This window comes from Oryctolagus cuniculus, chromosome 6 (genome assembly GCF_964237555.1).
Source record: "Oryctolagus cuniculus chromosome 6, mOryCun1.1, whole genome shotgun sequence".
NCBI lineage: Eukaryota > Metazoa > Chordata > Mammalia > Lagomorpha > Leporidae > Oryctolagus > Oryctolagus cuniculus.
The window spans coordinates 45,641,704-45,655,112 of NC_091437.1; the positions used below are offsets into that span (position 1 = coordinate 45,641,704).

Consider the following 13,409-nt stretch of genomic DNA (forward strand, 5'->3'; position numbering starts at 1 on the left):
AGCGACCACCTCTGCTCCAGTTTCTGACAAAGCCTGCACTAGGTTCACAGTGCACTTAAAGGAGACACACGGATTTAAACAGTGACCAGGCTATGGTGGAGCCATGAACCATTTAATTCAAGATGCTTTCCACTAGCCCCTTCAAACCTATTCACAGGTAGGTAGATGTAAGAGCACATGTACTGAATCAGCTTGGTGGGGCTTTATAGCTCTGAACAATAGACCAAGGGAGGTTTGAAGCAGTCCTGCAAACACGTGGGGAGCGCGAGCCAGTGCTCCTGAGCAGGGGAGAAAGCTGGCAGAGTGATGAGTCAGCTGGGATTTCAGAAGGGGCTTCTCACCACAGCTAGGATGGGATCCTGGGGAAGGGCCCCTGGTAAAAGTGTGCCTGCCCTACGCACAGGGATGGCATGTCAGCTGTCAAAGTCATCACCTTTGAAACAGGACGAGCTGATTACACGATCAAAAAGAAAATCAAACCATTTCACCTGGCTTTGTGTTGGGACTGTTTATAGGTTCCTTCCCAATCTCCTCATCTCCGAATTCCCTAAAGGAAACCAGTGACTTTCTCTTCCAAACCCGTCTCTATTAGGCTTTTCTCTTTATGGACTTCAGTCCACGTGCTGGTCAGAACAAAACAGCTCTGGTTATTCAAAGCTATTTCTACATTGTCCAAATGCTCACATAGCATGAAATGCTGTCTATAAAGAAAATTTGATAATACAACTAGATGTTATACACTAATGTTAGTCATAAGATTACTAAATGCGATTTCAAACCACTAGTAATGAGTAAATTCTAACTGAAAACAGTATAAATATGGCCTTTTTGTGCCTTTAGTCTCTTTCTAATTTTTTTTAAACAAATTCACTTCACCAAGAGATCAAATAAAGACAATTCTCTTTAAGGGAATTTATTTGCAAATTAAAATCATGTAGTCAAGACAGATGCATTCACAGTTATGAAAATTGATTTTTCTCTGCTCACAACTTCCTTTTAAAGAAGTCACTCCTCTGTCCCCCAGAGTACTTATTCCTGTGAACAATAGTCATGAGAGGCTGGAGGGCCACGTTCCCAAACACCAGGGGAAAGGGCTCTGGGTGCCATTCCAACATTTGCTCGCAGAGTTCCGTGCTTTTATAGCTCAGCGACTCACTGCAGCGCTTTAACATATTTCTGGGGTTTTAATTTCCTTTTTTTAATGGTTGTGTGACATGATGTCATTTTGACTGGAAATGAAAAGAAATGCAGATATTAGGAAGGTAATATTTATATTCTATTGCTATTTAATGTCCAAACAAATATCTAGACGCTATGCCAAGTAATAAATAAAACCTCATAGCAGAGGCAATGATAAAACTAGCACCTGGGTCTCCAAGCTTCCCTGGTGACTACTCTATATTTGAACTAAAGGAGTAACAGCAGAGCATTTCCCTTCCAGGCAGGCCCATTCTGGGTATGAGAGTTATTACATATGTGTTAGGCAGAGCCTGTTTGTTCCATAATGGCCCCATTTTTCCCTCAGTCACTAAATTAACAACCAGAGGTAAACAATAAAACAGCAAGTTATCTTCACGAACCTATCTTTAAGAGTGACTTTAAAATATATAAGCCGAGAAATCAACCAGAAGACTAAACAAGAGCCAGAAATATTGTTACTGAAGAAATTTGCTGCATTTCCAGCCATTGGATGTTTCATTACCTGCCTAGATGTCGAGTACACAAATGGCACGCAAAGTCGACTCTTCAGTGGAAAAGATACACTCCCTAAAGCCCAGGCCCTGGTAAGGGAAGCCCTGGCTTTCAGTGTGAAATGCTTTTACAGCCTGGTGCCCCTGCCTCAGGCTTGTGATGCTCAGGAGAGCTCAGGAGCAGGCTCACTGAACCGCGAGATCCGGAACTGAATGCGAACAGTGGCAAGAGGAAGCCAACATGGGCAGCATTAACCCATACAGGAGCCCAAGAAAGATTTGCAAACTGCCCTTGAACACGCCCTGACTTCTTGCTGTGTGGCAACAACTTAAAGATTCCAAATGAAAAGCAAAGAAAGTAATACCGCTCTCTACCAAAGGCACATCTGATGCATCTAGGTGGCTTGTGTGGCCGAGTCCTCTTTGCAGAGCGGAGCCAGGGGACTATGCAAAGCAAGGGTTGCAGACAGTCAGCTGGAAGAGGAAGAGTCCAGGTTGATGAAATGCAGAGGCTCTTAGAGACAGACTGAGATGTAAGACCCTGAGGACTGTGGCCTGGAATGCAAAGAACTTACATATGTTTGTGAATTAATAACAATTCAAGAAGCACAAGCAATCAAGAAGAGGAAGAAAGAAAGAAGAGTGACTTGCTTTTGTTCTTCAAAATGAAATAGCTTTATTGTATTTCTAAACCTAAAAGCAATACATTCTTAATACATAAAAATTTTTGAAAGCGGGAGAGGGAAGAATTCCTGTAGCACCCCTAGTGCTATAAGCACTATTTATATTTTAGTATGTGTATTTTCAGACAGTTTCACACTGCTGTTTTGTATAAATAAAGATTCTATCTATATTTAGACTCACCTCATTGTTTCCCCACATTTCCACTGGGTTAAGAAGTGTTATAATGAACAATACCCAGGAAAAATTCCTGGGTAATAGAAATGCACATTTCAAATCTTTTAATACATAGATTTCCTAACTATCCTTCATAGGATTTATACCAATTTATGTTTCAATGGGTTTCTTTTAAAGGTGTCTGCAAAAGAAAACTAATTTTTACAATTTTATATCTTTAACCCAGTTATTCTCTAAGTTATAAAGACCGACCTCTGAAGATTTTTAGTAGATGTTAACAATCCCAATGAGCCCTTATAGAGGTGACATCTTCAGCATAGCCTGAGGTCATCGAAGACCGTTTTCCTGGCAATATCAAAGTGTTTCATAGACATTATCTCTTTTTTTATCTCAAATATTCCTATAGAATGCTCTTAATATCAATATTGAAAAAAATACTTTCAACTCAGGTGGGAAACTAAGGTGGCATAAATTAGTACAGATGCTTCACTGTTGATTTTTTTTACAGTACTTTCTGTTTCAAGATAGCTATTTTGCCTTACTATTGATGAACCTCAAACTGCAGCAGACTGACAAGTCCTGATACCAAATCAATTAAACCTCTCCTTTTTCACAAAATATCTGAGAAACAGAAGTTCATCTTCAACTGTTATCTTTGTGTCCAGAATCCTGACTTTATACAGATGAATGAGCTGCTCTATGGCCTGACTTCTGTACTTAAAGCTCACTGCACCAACAAGCACAAACTGTTGCAGGAGGCCACCCTGGTATTTTAAAGTTGCCCCACAAATCATCAACCAACTGTATTTCCTGCCTCACCAAAATGTCCGAGCCTACAAAGCTCTCTCAAGAACTGAACTGTCCTTTGGAAAGAGCAGACACGTAGTGGTGTAGAGATGCCTTAAATCAATGTGTCTCCTGCCACAACCAGTCAGCATTTTACAAGATCCTCGGTGAGAAGCTGCGGGAAGAAGTGGAGCATTTCCTCTCGAACAGCCCCTGTCTCACCCTGGAGCATTTACTCAGTCTAAAATGGGAAGTAGGTGAGCCTACAATAATTAGAGAAAACTGAACTGCTCTCAAATTGTAATGAAGCTGATGAGAAAAGACGCCCCTGTTATTGTGTGTGATGTGCTCTGAACAGCCTGGCCTTCCAGGAGCCTTAATTTAGATTTCCAAATTTGATCCAAGTTTTAAAACTAAAATTAAATCCCTTAAGCAAACAGAAGCTCAATCTTTTTTTTTTTTTGTCTTTCAATCTTATGGATTTAAAGAAAAAATGGATCATTTATGATTAGATTTCAAAGCCAGATCTGCTCCTTTAAAGGAAAAAAGGAGGATGATTTTCTCTGTGTAATGGATGATGGTGTTTAAGTACTGAAGGCCAACATACTCTGTCTTTCGTTCTTAACATTTAAGGATAAATCCATAATTCTCTTCCCTACTGACACATCTTCTGATATAACAAGAGTAATATTACTTCTATAATTGTTCTTCAGATTTCTTCCCAAAGAGTTTTGACAATAACTGTTATCAAGGGGGTAAAATCACCCAGCCTGTCTGATAAACATGTTTTCTTATGTTCCCACCCCAGCGAGAGCTGTGACACCGTACTTTTATCATCCAGTGTGTGTACAGAATAAGCTTAGAACAGCAATTGCCGAGAATAGGCAGGCGATAAACCGCATTGATTTAACACATCTTGTTTTCAATCATGCTTGGATTTTCTGAGCACGCATTTTTCCTGTACTCTGGCTTGTAGCTTTTATCTGACGAGCTGATCCCTTTTCACTGGAAAATGAAAAGGTCGCACAATAAGACACGGTTTACTGGAACTTGAACACGCACCAGGGAAAGTATTTTAGATAAATACTGTCAGACATAGTGGAGCTGAATTTCAACAACGCAATTGCTAAACAACAATACTTATTACTCTCCTAGAACAAGCCTACAAGCAACTTACGGCTCACAGCAGGGGATAGCACCGAGTCAGGCGCCAAAGCTAAGAAACCCTTCCCTGAGCCTCATGCTAACCAAGCACAGAGTTTTGGGCTGAGGTCTTCTTCATGATTGTTAATAACACAGTTTATGAAACAACTCGGAAAAGTACCCCCACTGTTCACCGAGTCATTTCCTCTAAACCAGCGGACAGGTTTCAGAGGAGCTGGATGATGAAGCTACCACAGAGCTCTGCAGACAGACCAGGAGGAATGAGAAAATCCCAAGGAAAGTGAGAATCAACCTGACTCTAACTAATCCATTAATTCCACTAACAAGACAGGAAAGTGCTTCTAACTGGGAGATATTAGAGGATCAAGTGATTATTTGGTAATGTTTTAATGGCATCAAAAGAATCATATACCATATGTAGAGACCGACAGTGGCCTTGCAGATAAGCCTAGAAGTTTTTATCAGCCTGAATTCAAGCAACGTAGCATCTTGACACACAATAAACGAAGTCCATCTTCCTCAGTTTTGACTCACATCACAAGGCTCAGCCAGGACACACTCTTCCACTTCAGCATCAGAGTCTGGAATTCTCTTGTTTTGGCCTTGCCACAAATTCATTATGTCTTCATGCATTGTGTGCCCCAGAGTTGCCCCAGCTTTCTCTGTTCACAAACCACGAGTGTCTTGAAAACCATCTCAAAGCATCCCCAAGTCAAAAGAAAAGCCCAACAGTTCTATTTACTAACCACCTAGTTCTAAACAACTGAATGTTCAAGTCCTAACAACTTGGTAGCCATTAAAAATAAAGCAGTACAAGGAAACTGAAAAAAAAAAAAACATGGTATTTTCATTTAATGTTTAAATACTCACAATAACTTACGGGATGTGAATTTTCGTTGGGCACCACACAACTTTGTGAACCTCAGAATCAGATTGAATACTGCCACCCTCATGTTCTATTCCATAGTGACTTGTACATGGCAGTTCCTTTTGACCACAGTAACTGCTGCAAACCCAGATTTGCAAAGGCCTGACGCCATCAAGAGGCACGAGCTATGAGCTTCTATGAACTAGTAGATCACAGAACTACTTATTGAAAGTATTGCTATTTGCTTATGAAAGTATTGCTATTTCTGTCATATTTAAAAAGCCATTGTGCCCATGTGAGGTTGCAGGATGCCTTCATGCATAAGTACAGGAAACTTGGATCCACTGAGAATCACAGTATTACTTACATGCTACAGTACTACAAGAATCTATTGTTGGCTGGTGCTGTGGCTCAATAGGCTAATCCTCCGCCTGCGGTGCTGGCACCCCAGGTTCCAGTCCTGGTTGGAGCGCCGGATTCTGTCCCGGTTGCTCCTCTTCCAGGCCAGCTCTCTGCTGTGGCCAGGGAGTACAGTGGAGGATAGCCCAAGTGCTTGGGCCCTGCACCTGCATGGGAGACCAGGAGAAGCACCTGGCTCCTGGCTTCAGATCAGCGCAATGCACCGGCCACAGCAGCCATTGGAGGGTGAACCAACGGCAAAAGGAAGACCTTTCTCTCTGTCTGTCTCTCTCTCTCACTGTCTACTCTGCCTTTCAAAAAAATAAATTAATTAAATAAAAAGAATCCATTGCATCCATTAAGTGTGACTTTTCCTCTAGTAATAGCTATCACAGCGGTGACAGCAGCAGATGACATTCCCTGAGGACTTACTGTGTGTCATACAGTTTACATGAGTTCATTTATCTCATTTGCACAGTGATCCTATAAGAAAGCACTATTATTATTCCATTTGACAGAAAGGGAAACTGAGGCTTGAGATGTTACCTTGTGTAAATCTGCAGACAACCACATGAGGAAAGCTTGGGGGTCTCCCAAGCAGATCACTGTTAATTTTGGCCTCCATGACTTTTCTCTTGTTTTTCTTGCTCTCCATCTAACATCATATTTACAATCTGTTCCCATTCTCCTTTGTCTTGAATTATGTCCCATGGACACCTGTGTCACCTGGTGCAGACCTCATTTGAGTTCCAGCTCTCCACACCACACCCTTCTTCCCCTTGGCTGGGACAAGGGACAAGGGAAGAGAAATGCAAAAGGCGTGGGTTCAAATAACATGGTGCTATTGTTTGGATAGCATTTGGCCCCAAAGATTCATGTGCTGAAAGCTTAGTCCCCAGTGTGTCCGTATTGAAAAATGGTGGGACCTTCAGGAAGTGGAGTCCAGTAGAAGGTGATTGAGTCACAGCCACCTTGCTGAGGGATTAATGGTGGTCTCACAGAGTGGGTTAGGTCTCACAGCAGTGGGTTTGTTTCCAAGACAGTGAGTTGTCATAAAAGAGTGACCCTAGTCCCTCCTGGGTCTCTTGGTTCCTCTCTCTCTCATAACACTCCTACCCTGGGAGTTATTCACTTGAAGCCCTCACCACAGCTGAGTGGATATTGGTGCCATACACTTATACCTTCAAATTATGAACTAAATCTCTCTCTGTGTGTGTGTGTGTGTGTGTGTCTTTCTCTCTTTTAAATTACCCAGCCTCAGCTATTTTGTTATAGCAACACAAAATGCACTAAGGACATTGAATTTGGTGAACTTTTGGCTTGCATGTTGGGAGTAGGGTACTGAAGATTAACCCCAAGAAATATTATTGGCCTTGAGTGCCTTGCTAAAAACTTTACTTGGTAGGCAACAAGGAGGTATTTAAGATTTTCCATAACATAGGATCATGGGAGTGAGTGACACAATCTGATCTACATTTCAAAGAGATTACCAGAAAGGTCAAATGAAGGATGGGTTCTAAAGTCAGCACTATTATAATAGTCTCAATGGAAAATGAAAGACCAACTAATGACCAAGTGGCCATAGAGGAAGAGGTAAATTTAAGAGATATTTTAGGCCGGCGCCGTGGCTCAATAGGCTAATCCTCCACCTTGCGGCGCCGGCACACCGGGTTCTAGTCCCGGTCGGGGCGCCGGATTCTGTCCCGGTTGCCCCTCTTCCAGGCCAGCTCTCTGCTATGGCCAGGGAGTGCAGTGGAGGATGGCCCAGGTGCTTGGGCCCTGCACCCCATGGGAGACCAGGAAAAGCACCTGGCTCCTGGCTCCTGCCATCGGATCAGCACGGTGCGCCGGCTGCAGCGGCGGCCATTGGAGGGTGAACCAACGGCAAAGGAAGACCTTTCTCTCTCTGTCTCTCTCTCTCACTGTCCACTTTGCCTGTCAAAAATAAAAAAAAAAAAAAAAAAAAAAAGAGAGATATTTTAGACTATAATTTACATGACTTCAGGAACATGTTAAATGTGAGAGATTAGGAAGAATAAGGAATGACTCTAATATTTCTGATTATCTGGTTTGATAAAGATTCAAAGATAATAAAGGAAGGAGAAAGGCAGGTCAAAATCAATGACGAGTTTAAAATATAAAGGGTTGTCAACTCCATCTAGTATAGCTGGGTGACCCATCAGGAGGTACCTGAAGAAAAATTGTGCACGAGAAGCTCAATTTTAACAGAATTCTGAATGCTTTGACCTTAAGACTCTGGATTTCTCAATAACTTTCAATAAAAAGATCTGAACACAAGTGAGCAAGTGTGGTTGGCAAGTTTGCTTACTTATCATAAGAGGTGTAACAGTACAGATACTCCATCCCAGAGTCAAGTCACCGCCATCCTAAAGAAGCATGTAGAACTCCAGATGGCCAGAGACAAAAGCTACAGTGTTCATCTAGAACAGCTAAGATGATGGATCTAGAGCTTATCTTTAGATCTTTAGATGGGGCTGATTCTTGGTAGTACATTTTGAGGGATGAAGATGGGAGACTTTTCATGGCTCTTGTTTTTTTTTTTTTTTTTTTTTTTTTTTGGCTCCAATTTTTTGATGTCAGTCTTCTAAGAAGTAGGTATACTGATGTTGATCCCTTGAGACACTGAGTAGAGTTTTACTTCTACCCACCCAAAGTTTGGACCTGTGATCCAGGGCGGGGAATGGGTCCCTTTGCCCTAAAATATTGATAAAATACAATGTTTGCATAACAAGAATTTTATGTTCCCCTTTGGACCTTGGTGGTCTTAATATTGGTCCCTGGAGTCTTGCAATCAATACATGTTTAGTTAAGCAATTCACTTGTTTTGGACTAACAGTTATTGTGTGGGCAATGGGTATGTGGCCACTTCCTCAATAACCCCATGTCTCCTGATGCAGTGAACATTACAATCACACATTTGTTGCTATTAGCTCATGAGATGCTGGAAACCAATTTTGAAAAGCAAGTAATAAAGCACCACATAAAAAATAATGGTGTAATTACTTCTTGGTCAGGTTAAACCTACTGTGACGATAAAAACCAAAAGGAACACCAAGCATCATAAGTGGATTTACTATAAATTTGACACTAGTCCTGACCTTCAGCAAGGAAAAGATTTGAACCCCCTCACCTAAGCTAGGTAGATAGAAAACCATTTATGTTATATATATTTACCAAGTCTCTGTTGAAAAGCACTTTAATGAATTTATCCCATTTATGCATATGTCAACACTCAAAACAAGAGACCGAACTTTACAAAATTACTTCACCAAGGCTTTCAGAGTTTCATCTGAATTTAAGTTGCAAAGAAAAGGGGATGTAGGGGCTGCCTCTGTGGCAAAGCTGGTTAAGCCACCATCTGCAGTGTTGGCATCCCATATGGATGCCAGTTCAAGTCCCAGCTACTCTACTTCCTATCTAGCTCCCTGCCAATGGCCTGGGAAAGCAGCAGAGGACAACCCAAATTGTTGGGCTCCTGCGCACATGGGAGAGACCTGAAAGAAGCTCTTGGCTTTGACCTGGCCCAGCCCCAAAAGTTGCAACCATTTAGGAGGTAAATGAACAGATGAAAGATCTCTCTCTCTCTCTCTCTCGGCCTTCAAATAAATAAAAACAAATTAAACAAAAGGGGTCTAGAAAATGGGTCAGAGGGCAAAAACATGCTGATATAATTTGTTCTCTAAATGTAGTGGGAGGAGGAGGAGGAGTCTCACTGGAATATAAAGTACACTGATGGAAGTGAAGGAAGTGCTGCCTCTTGTTGTTGATCTGTGAGCAAACACGCCAGTAATTACTAAGGTAAACAGAAGAAACAAATCAGCCTTGACTTTCAGGCTGTGATTCTTCCACTTGTCTCTGTAGCAAGTGAGGCTGCCCTGATCACTAAAAATATCATGGGAATATAGGTAGGAATAGGGGATGAGAGAGAGGCTTAGCCAAAGTTATGGCAAGAACTTGTAAGGAGACATGGCACAGTAAATATTGAAGGATATGATTAAGTTTTCATTAGAGCTGTCCAGGTTATTTCTAGCTCTTGAGAAGACTTCTAGTTAACATCCCTTTCTTAGTTCACGTAAGAGTTGCAAACGGTTCTCCTAAGGTACCTACATCCTGAACAGACTTTATGACAAGATACTATTGGAGGATAGCATCGATCACAGCCTGTGATAAACAGCAGTGAGCTAATTTACTACTAATAAAAGTGACTCTGTAAGTTAATTCTCAACAATAATAACTTGAATGGAGATATAAGAACTCCTGTGTACTGATGGTTGGTTAGAAACTGGTATAGGCTTTCCAGAGGGCAAAGTAACTATCTATGGGTAAAGAGGATATAAGACTAACCTTAGAGACCAAATCTTCATTAAGTTCTGGAACAATCTCAGAAGTAGCCCAAGGCCACAGAAACCACTTCTAATGTCTATTTTTTCAAGTGGGCAAAGGCCCGGATCAGCCAACCCAGCCACTTCATTCTTCAGAAATGCCATCTAGTACTACAAGACAACACTGTTCCTGCTGAGACTCCTCTGGGCCTCTTCTTCCTTCTCACTAACATTGCAGACTGAAGTTCCTTGAACTGACTCTTCCACTTCTCTATATATTAATGGGTGCAATGGACCTGCTTAAAACAAATAACAAATGGGAAGAAGGAAAAAGAAGTGATTTTCCCACTATGATCTCTTTTTACAATTTTCCCTTATTGAAGGTTGGTAAATTTAGAGGACATGAAAATACATATTTAGCTCCATCTGAGGAATGCACTTTGCCTGAGGCCACTGTGTCAGATATTGCTGGATTTTTTCAGAGGGCTAGGATATATCTGCAGGAGCAGACACTGGCTTGATAAACTGCTGACATATTCCCAAATGGAAAATTTTATGATTATACTGGTACAATAGATACTGTGACCCTTTAAGGACAAAACCAAACATACTGGATTGCATTTTTCCAAAGCTACCAAAATGTTTTTCGGTATGAATACATTCTTGTAGGTCTCTCTTCTAACTCTAGAATTAACAACTTGATCTTGATGCAGACTACAGATGGGCAGGAACAGATCCATTCAATCAACTTCAGAACTTTACTGCTGCCAAAAACAAACAAGCAAAACAAGTGCTTCCTTTTATAGCAAATACAACCACGCTTGCAGATCCTAAGTGATCTGTGCAAGATCAAATAGTCAGCTAATAGCTGAATCACAATTGAAAGTCAAATGCTGGAACTCAATCTACCCAAGACTCCCCAGATCATTCCTTCACATAAGCCTATTTAAAGTAAAAAGGGGTCTCACGCTGTGGTGCAGTAGGATAATCCTCCGCCTGCATTGTCAGAACCCTATATGGGCACCAGTTCTAGTCCTAGCTGCTCCTCTTTCAATCCAGCTCTCTGCTATGGCCTGAAAAAGCAGTAGAAAATGGCCCAAGTCCTTGGGTCCCTATACCTACATGGGAGACCCAGAAGAAGCTCCCAGCTCTGGGCTTCAGATAGGTCCAATTCTGGCTGTTGCGGCCATTTGGAGAGTGAACCAGCAGATGGAAGACCTTTCTCTCTGTCTTTCCCTTTTGCTGTCTATAACTTTTCTTCTCAACTATATTAATAAAATATTTAAAATAAAATAAAAATTAAAAAAAATAAAGTGAAAAGGATCCATTATTGAGAAGTACATTGAGCATTTTATTTTTGTCAACCTGTATTTTATTCTCCAGCACCCAAAAGGTAAAAATGTCTATTTCATGAGAAAACTAAGGCTGCAGTGAAAGTACTCAGGTCATCTTTCACTGCTTTCCCAGGTGAATTAGCAGGGAGCTGGATTAGAAGTGGAGCAGCCAGAACTCAAAGCTGCACTATTATGGGATGGAAGTGTCACAAGTAGTGGCTTAACATGCTATGCCACAGTAATGGCTCCAAGTTCTGGTGGCTTCATAAGAGATCACAAAGACGTGTCTATGTGTGCTCCCTGCCTCTTGCTATGTGATGTTCTGTGCTTCCAGAAAGCCTTCACCAGAAGCCAAACCAACGAGCCCACCCAATCTTGGACTGTGATCCTCCAAAACTATGAACTAAGTAGACTTTTTCTCATTACAAGTTAGATGCCTCAGGTATTTCATTGTCATGGAACAAAACTAATACAATGAAATTAAGTGTGACTGATGTGCACTATGGACAAGAAAATATCAATCATGCCCTTCAGATAATGTCTGCATCTACAAGAGCTTTGTCCTATAACTGAAGGACATTTCAAAACCAAATGGCCCTGATATTTAGTAAAATGCATGCTAACTACAAGGAAGAAGAGCCTCAGTACAAAGTTTCTAAATTCTCTTGTAACCACTGCCCACCTGTCTTGTATAGTCCATTTTGTGAAACCTCCTTTTGTTCTTGAGATTAAAAACAGTATTTCTGACTTTGCCTAAATTCTCGCAGCAGTAATGAGGTAAGAATAGTAATCATCATCACTGATGTACAGTCATTGTGTGCCAGAGACTGCTAAATCATTAATTTTAGCTATGTTTTAAAATTATTTATTTATTTGAAAGGCAGAGTACAGAGAGGCAGAGAGAGAGAGAGAGAGAAAGAGAGAGAGAGAATCTTCCATCCACTGGTTCACTCCCCAAATGGCTGCAATAGCTAGAGCTGGGCTGATGTGTAGCCAGGAGCTTCTTCCGGGTCTTCCATGTGGGCGCAGTGACCCAAGGACCCAAGCCATCATCTGCTGCCTTTCCAGACACACCAGCAGAGAGACGGATTGGAGGTGGAACAGCCAGGACTCAAATTGCTGCCTATATGGGATTCTAGCCCTGCAGGCCGTGGCTTTACCCTCTATGCCACAGCACCAACCCCAATTTTAGCTATTTTTGAAGTCTGTAGTATAGTCATCAGCAATTTTTGTTTATTGCTTGATTTCTCTGAAAAGGAGAGGGAGAAAAAGAAGGAAAGGAGACACACAGGTCTCCCATCTACCTATTCACTTCCCATATGCCAACAGCAGAATCACTGTATTCAATCCAGGTCTCTCATGTGGATGGTCAGGACCCAAGAACCAGAGAAGTCATCAACTGCCTCTCCAGGTGCACAATAGCAGGAAGCTGGAATTGCGAGCAGAACTTGTCCTCAAACCTAGGCACACTTTGACATAACATGCAGGTGTCCCAATTGAGGTCTTAAACACTCACTCCATCAACACCACCTTTACAGATGGAAGTAGACACAAAAGATGTCAAAGAAGTGAAGAATTCTGTCCAAGTTTCACAGTAACAGAAGCTGAACCAGGGTTCAAGTTTTGGCAGTCTTTATTCTCTATATGCTTACCCACCTTTTACACTAGATTGCAGTCTGGAAGCATTTGGCTACTACTTTGGAAGGAAAGATGTTTTCTTTCTCATCAGGGAAATACAGATGAAACAAATAATAACAGATGCCTCAAGGAAAACTTCCTGATTTCAGCATGAAAACCTTAAATGTACATTCACTGGTGCTATAGAAAGACATGAGTAAGACATTAAGTTTTAAAAGGAAAACTTTCCAAAATAGATTACATTTCAGCACAAAATCATTTTCTATGAGGTGTATGGTGGTGATGTCACCCATAAGACAAGATGAGAAATGACACACACTTCTCCATT

General features: G+C 41.3%; 1 protein-coding gene and 1 long non-coding RNA gene across 26 annotated transcripts in view; one reads left to right on the top strand and one right to left on the bottom strand.

The window, feature by feature from the left end:
- EBF1 (EBF transcription factor 1) overlaps positions 1-13,409 on the bottom strand; it is a 412,032-nt gene that overhangs the window by 40,078 nt on the left and 358,545 nt on the right. The window lies entirely within an intron of this gene.
- The window catches only part of LOC127490703 (uncharacterized), a 120,712-nt gene that overhangs the window by 27,447 nt on the left and 79,856 nt on the right, over positions 1-13,409 (top strand). For 13 of the 18 annotated variants that reach the window (XR_011389871.1, XR_007919006.2, XR_007919007.2 and 10 more), the window contains one exon: positions 1-13,409. This exon is cut by the window's right edge and continues 20,477 nt beyond it. This is a non-coding gene — a long non-coding RNA (uncharacterized lncRNA). The other 5 variants (XR_011389877.1, XR_011389879.1, XR_011389874.1 and 2 more) reach the window with 4 other exon arrangements.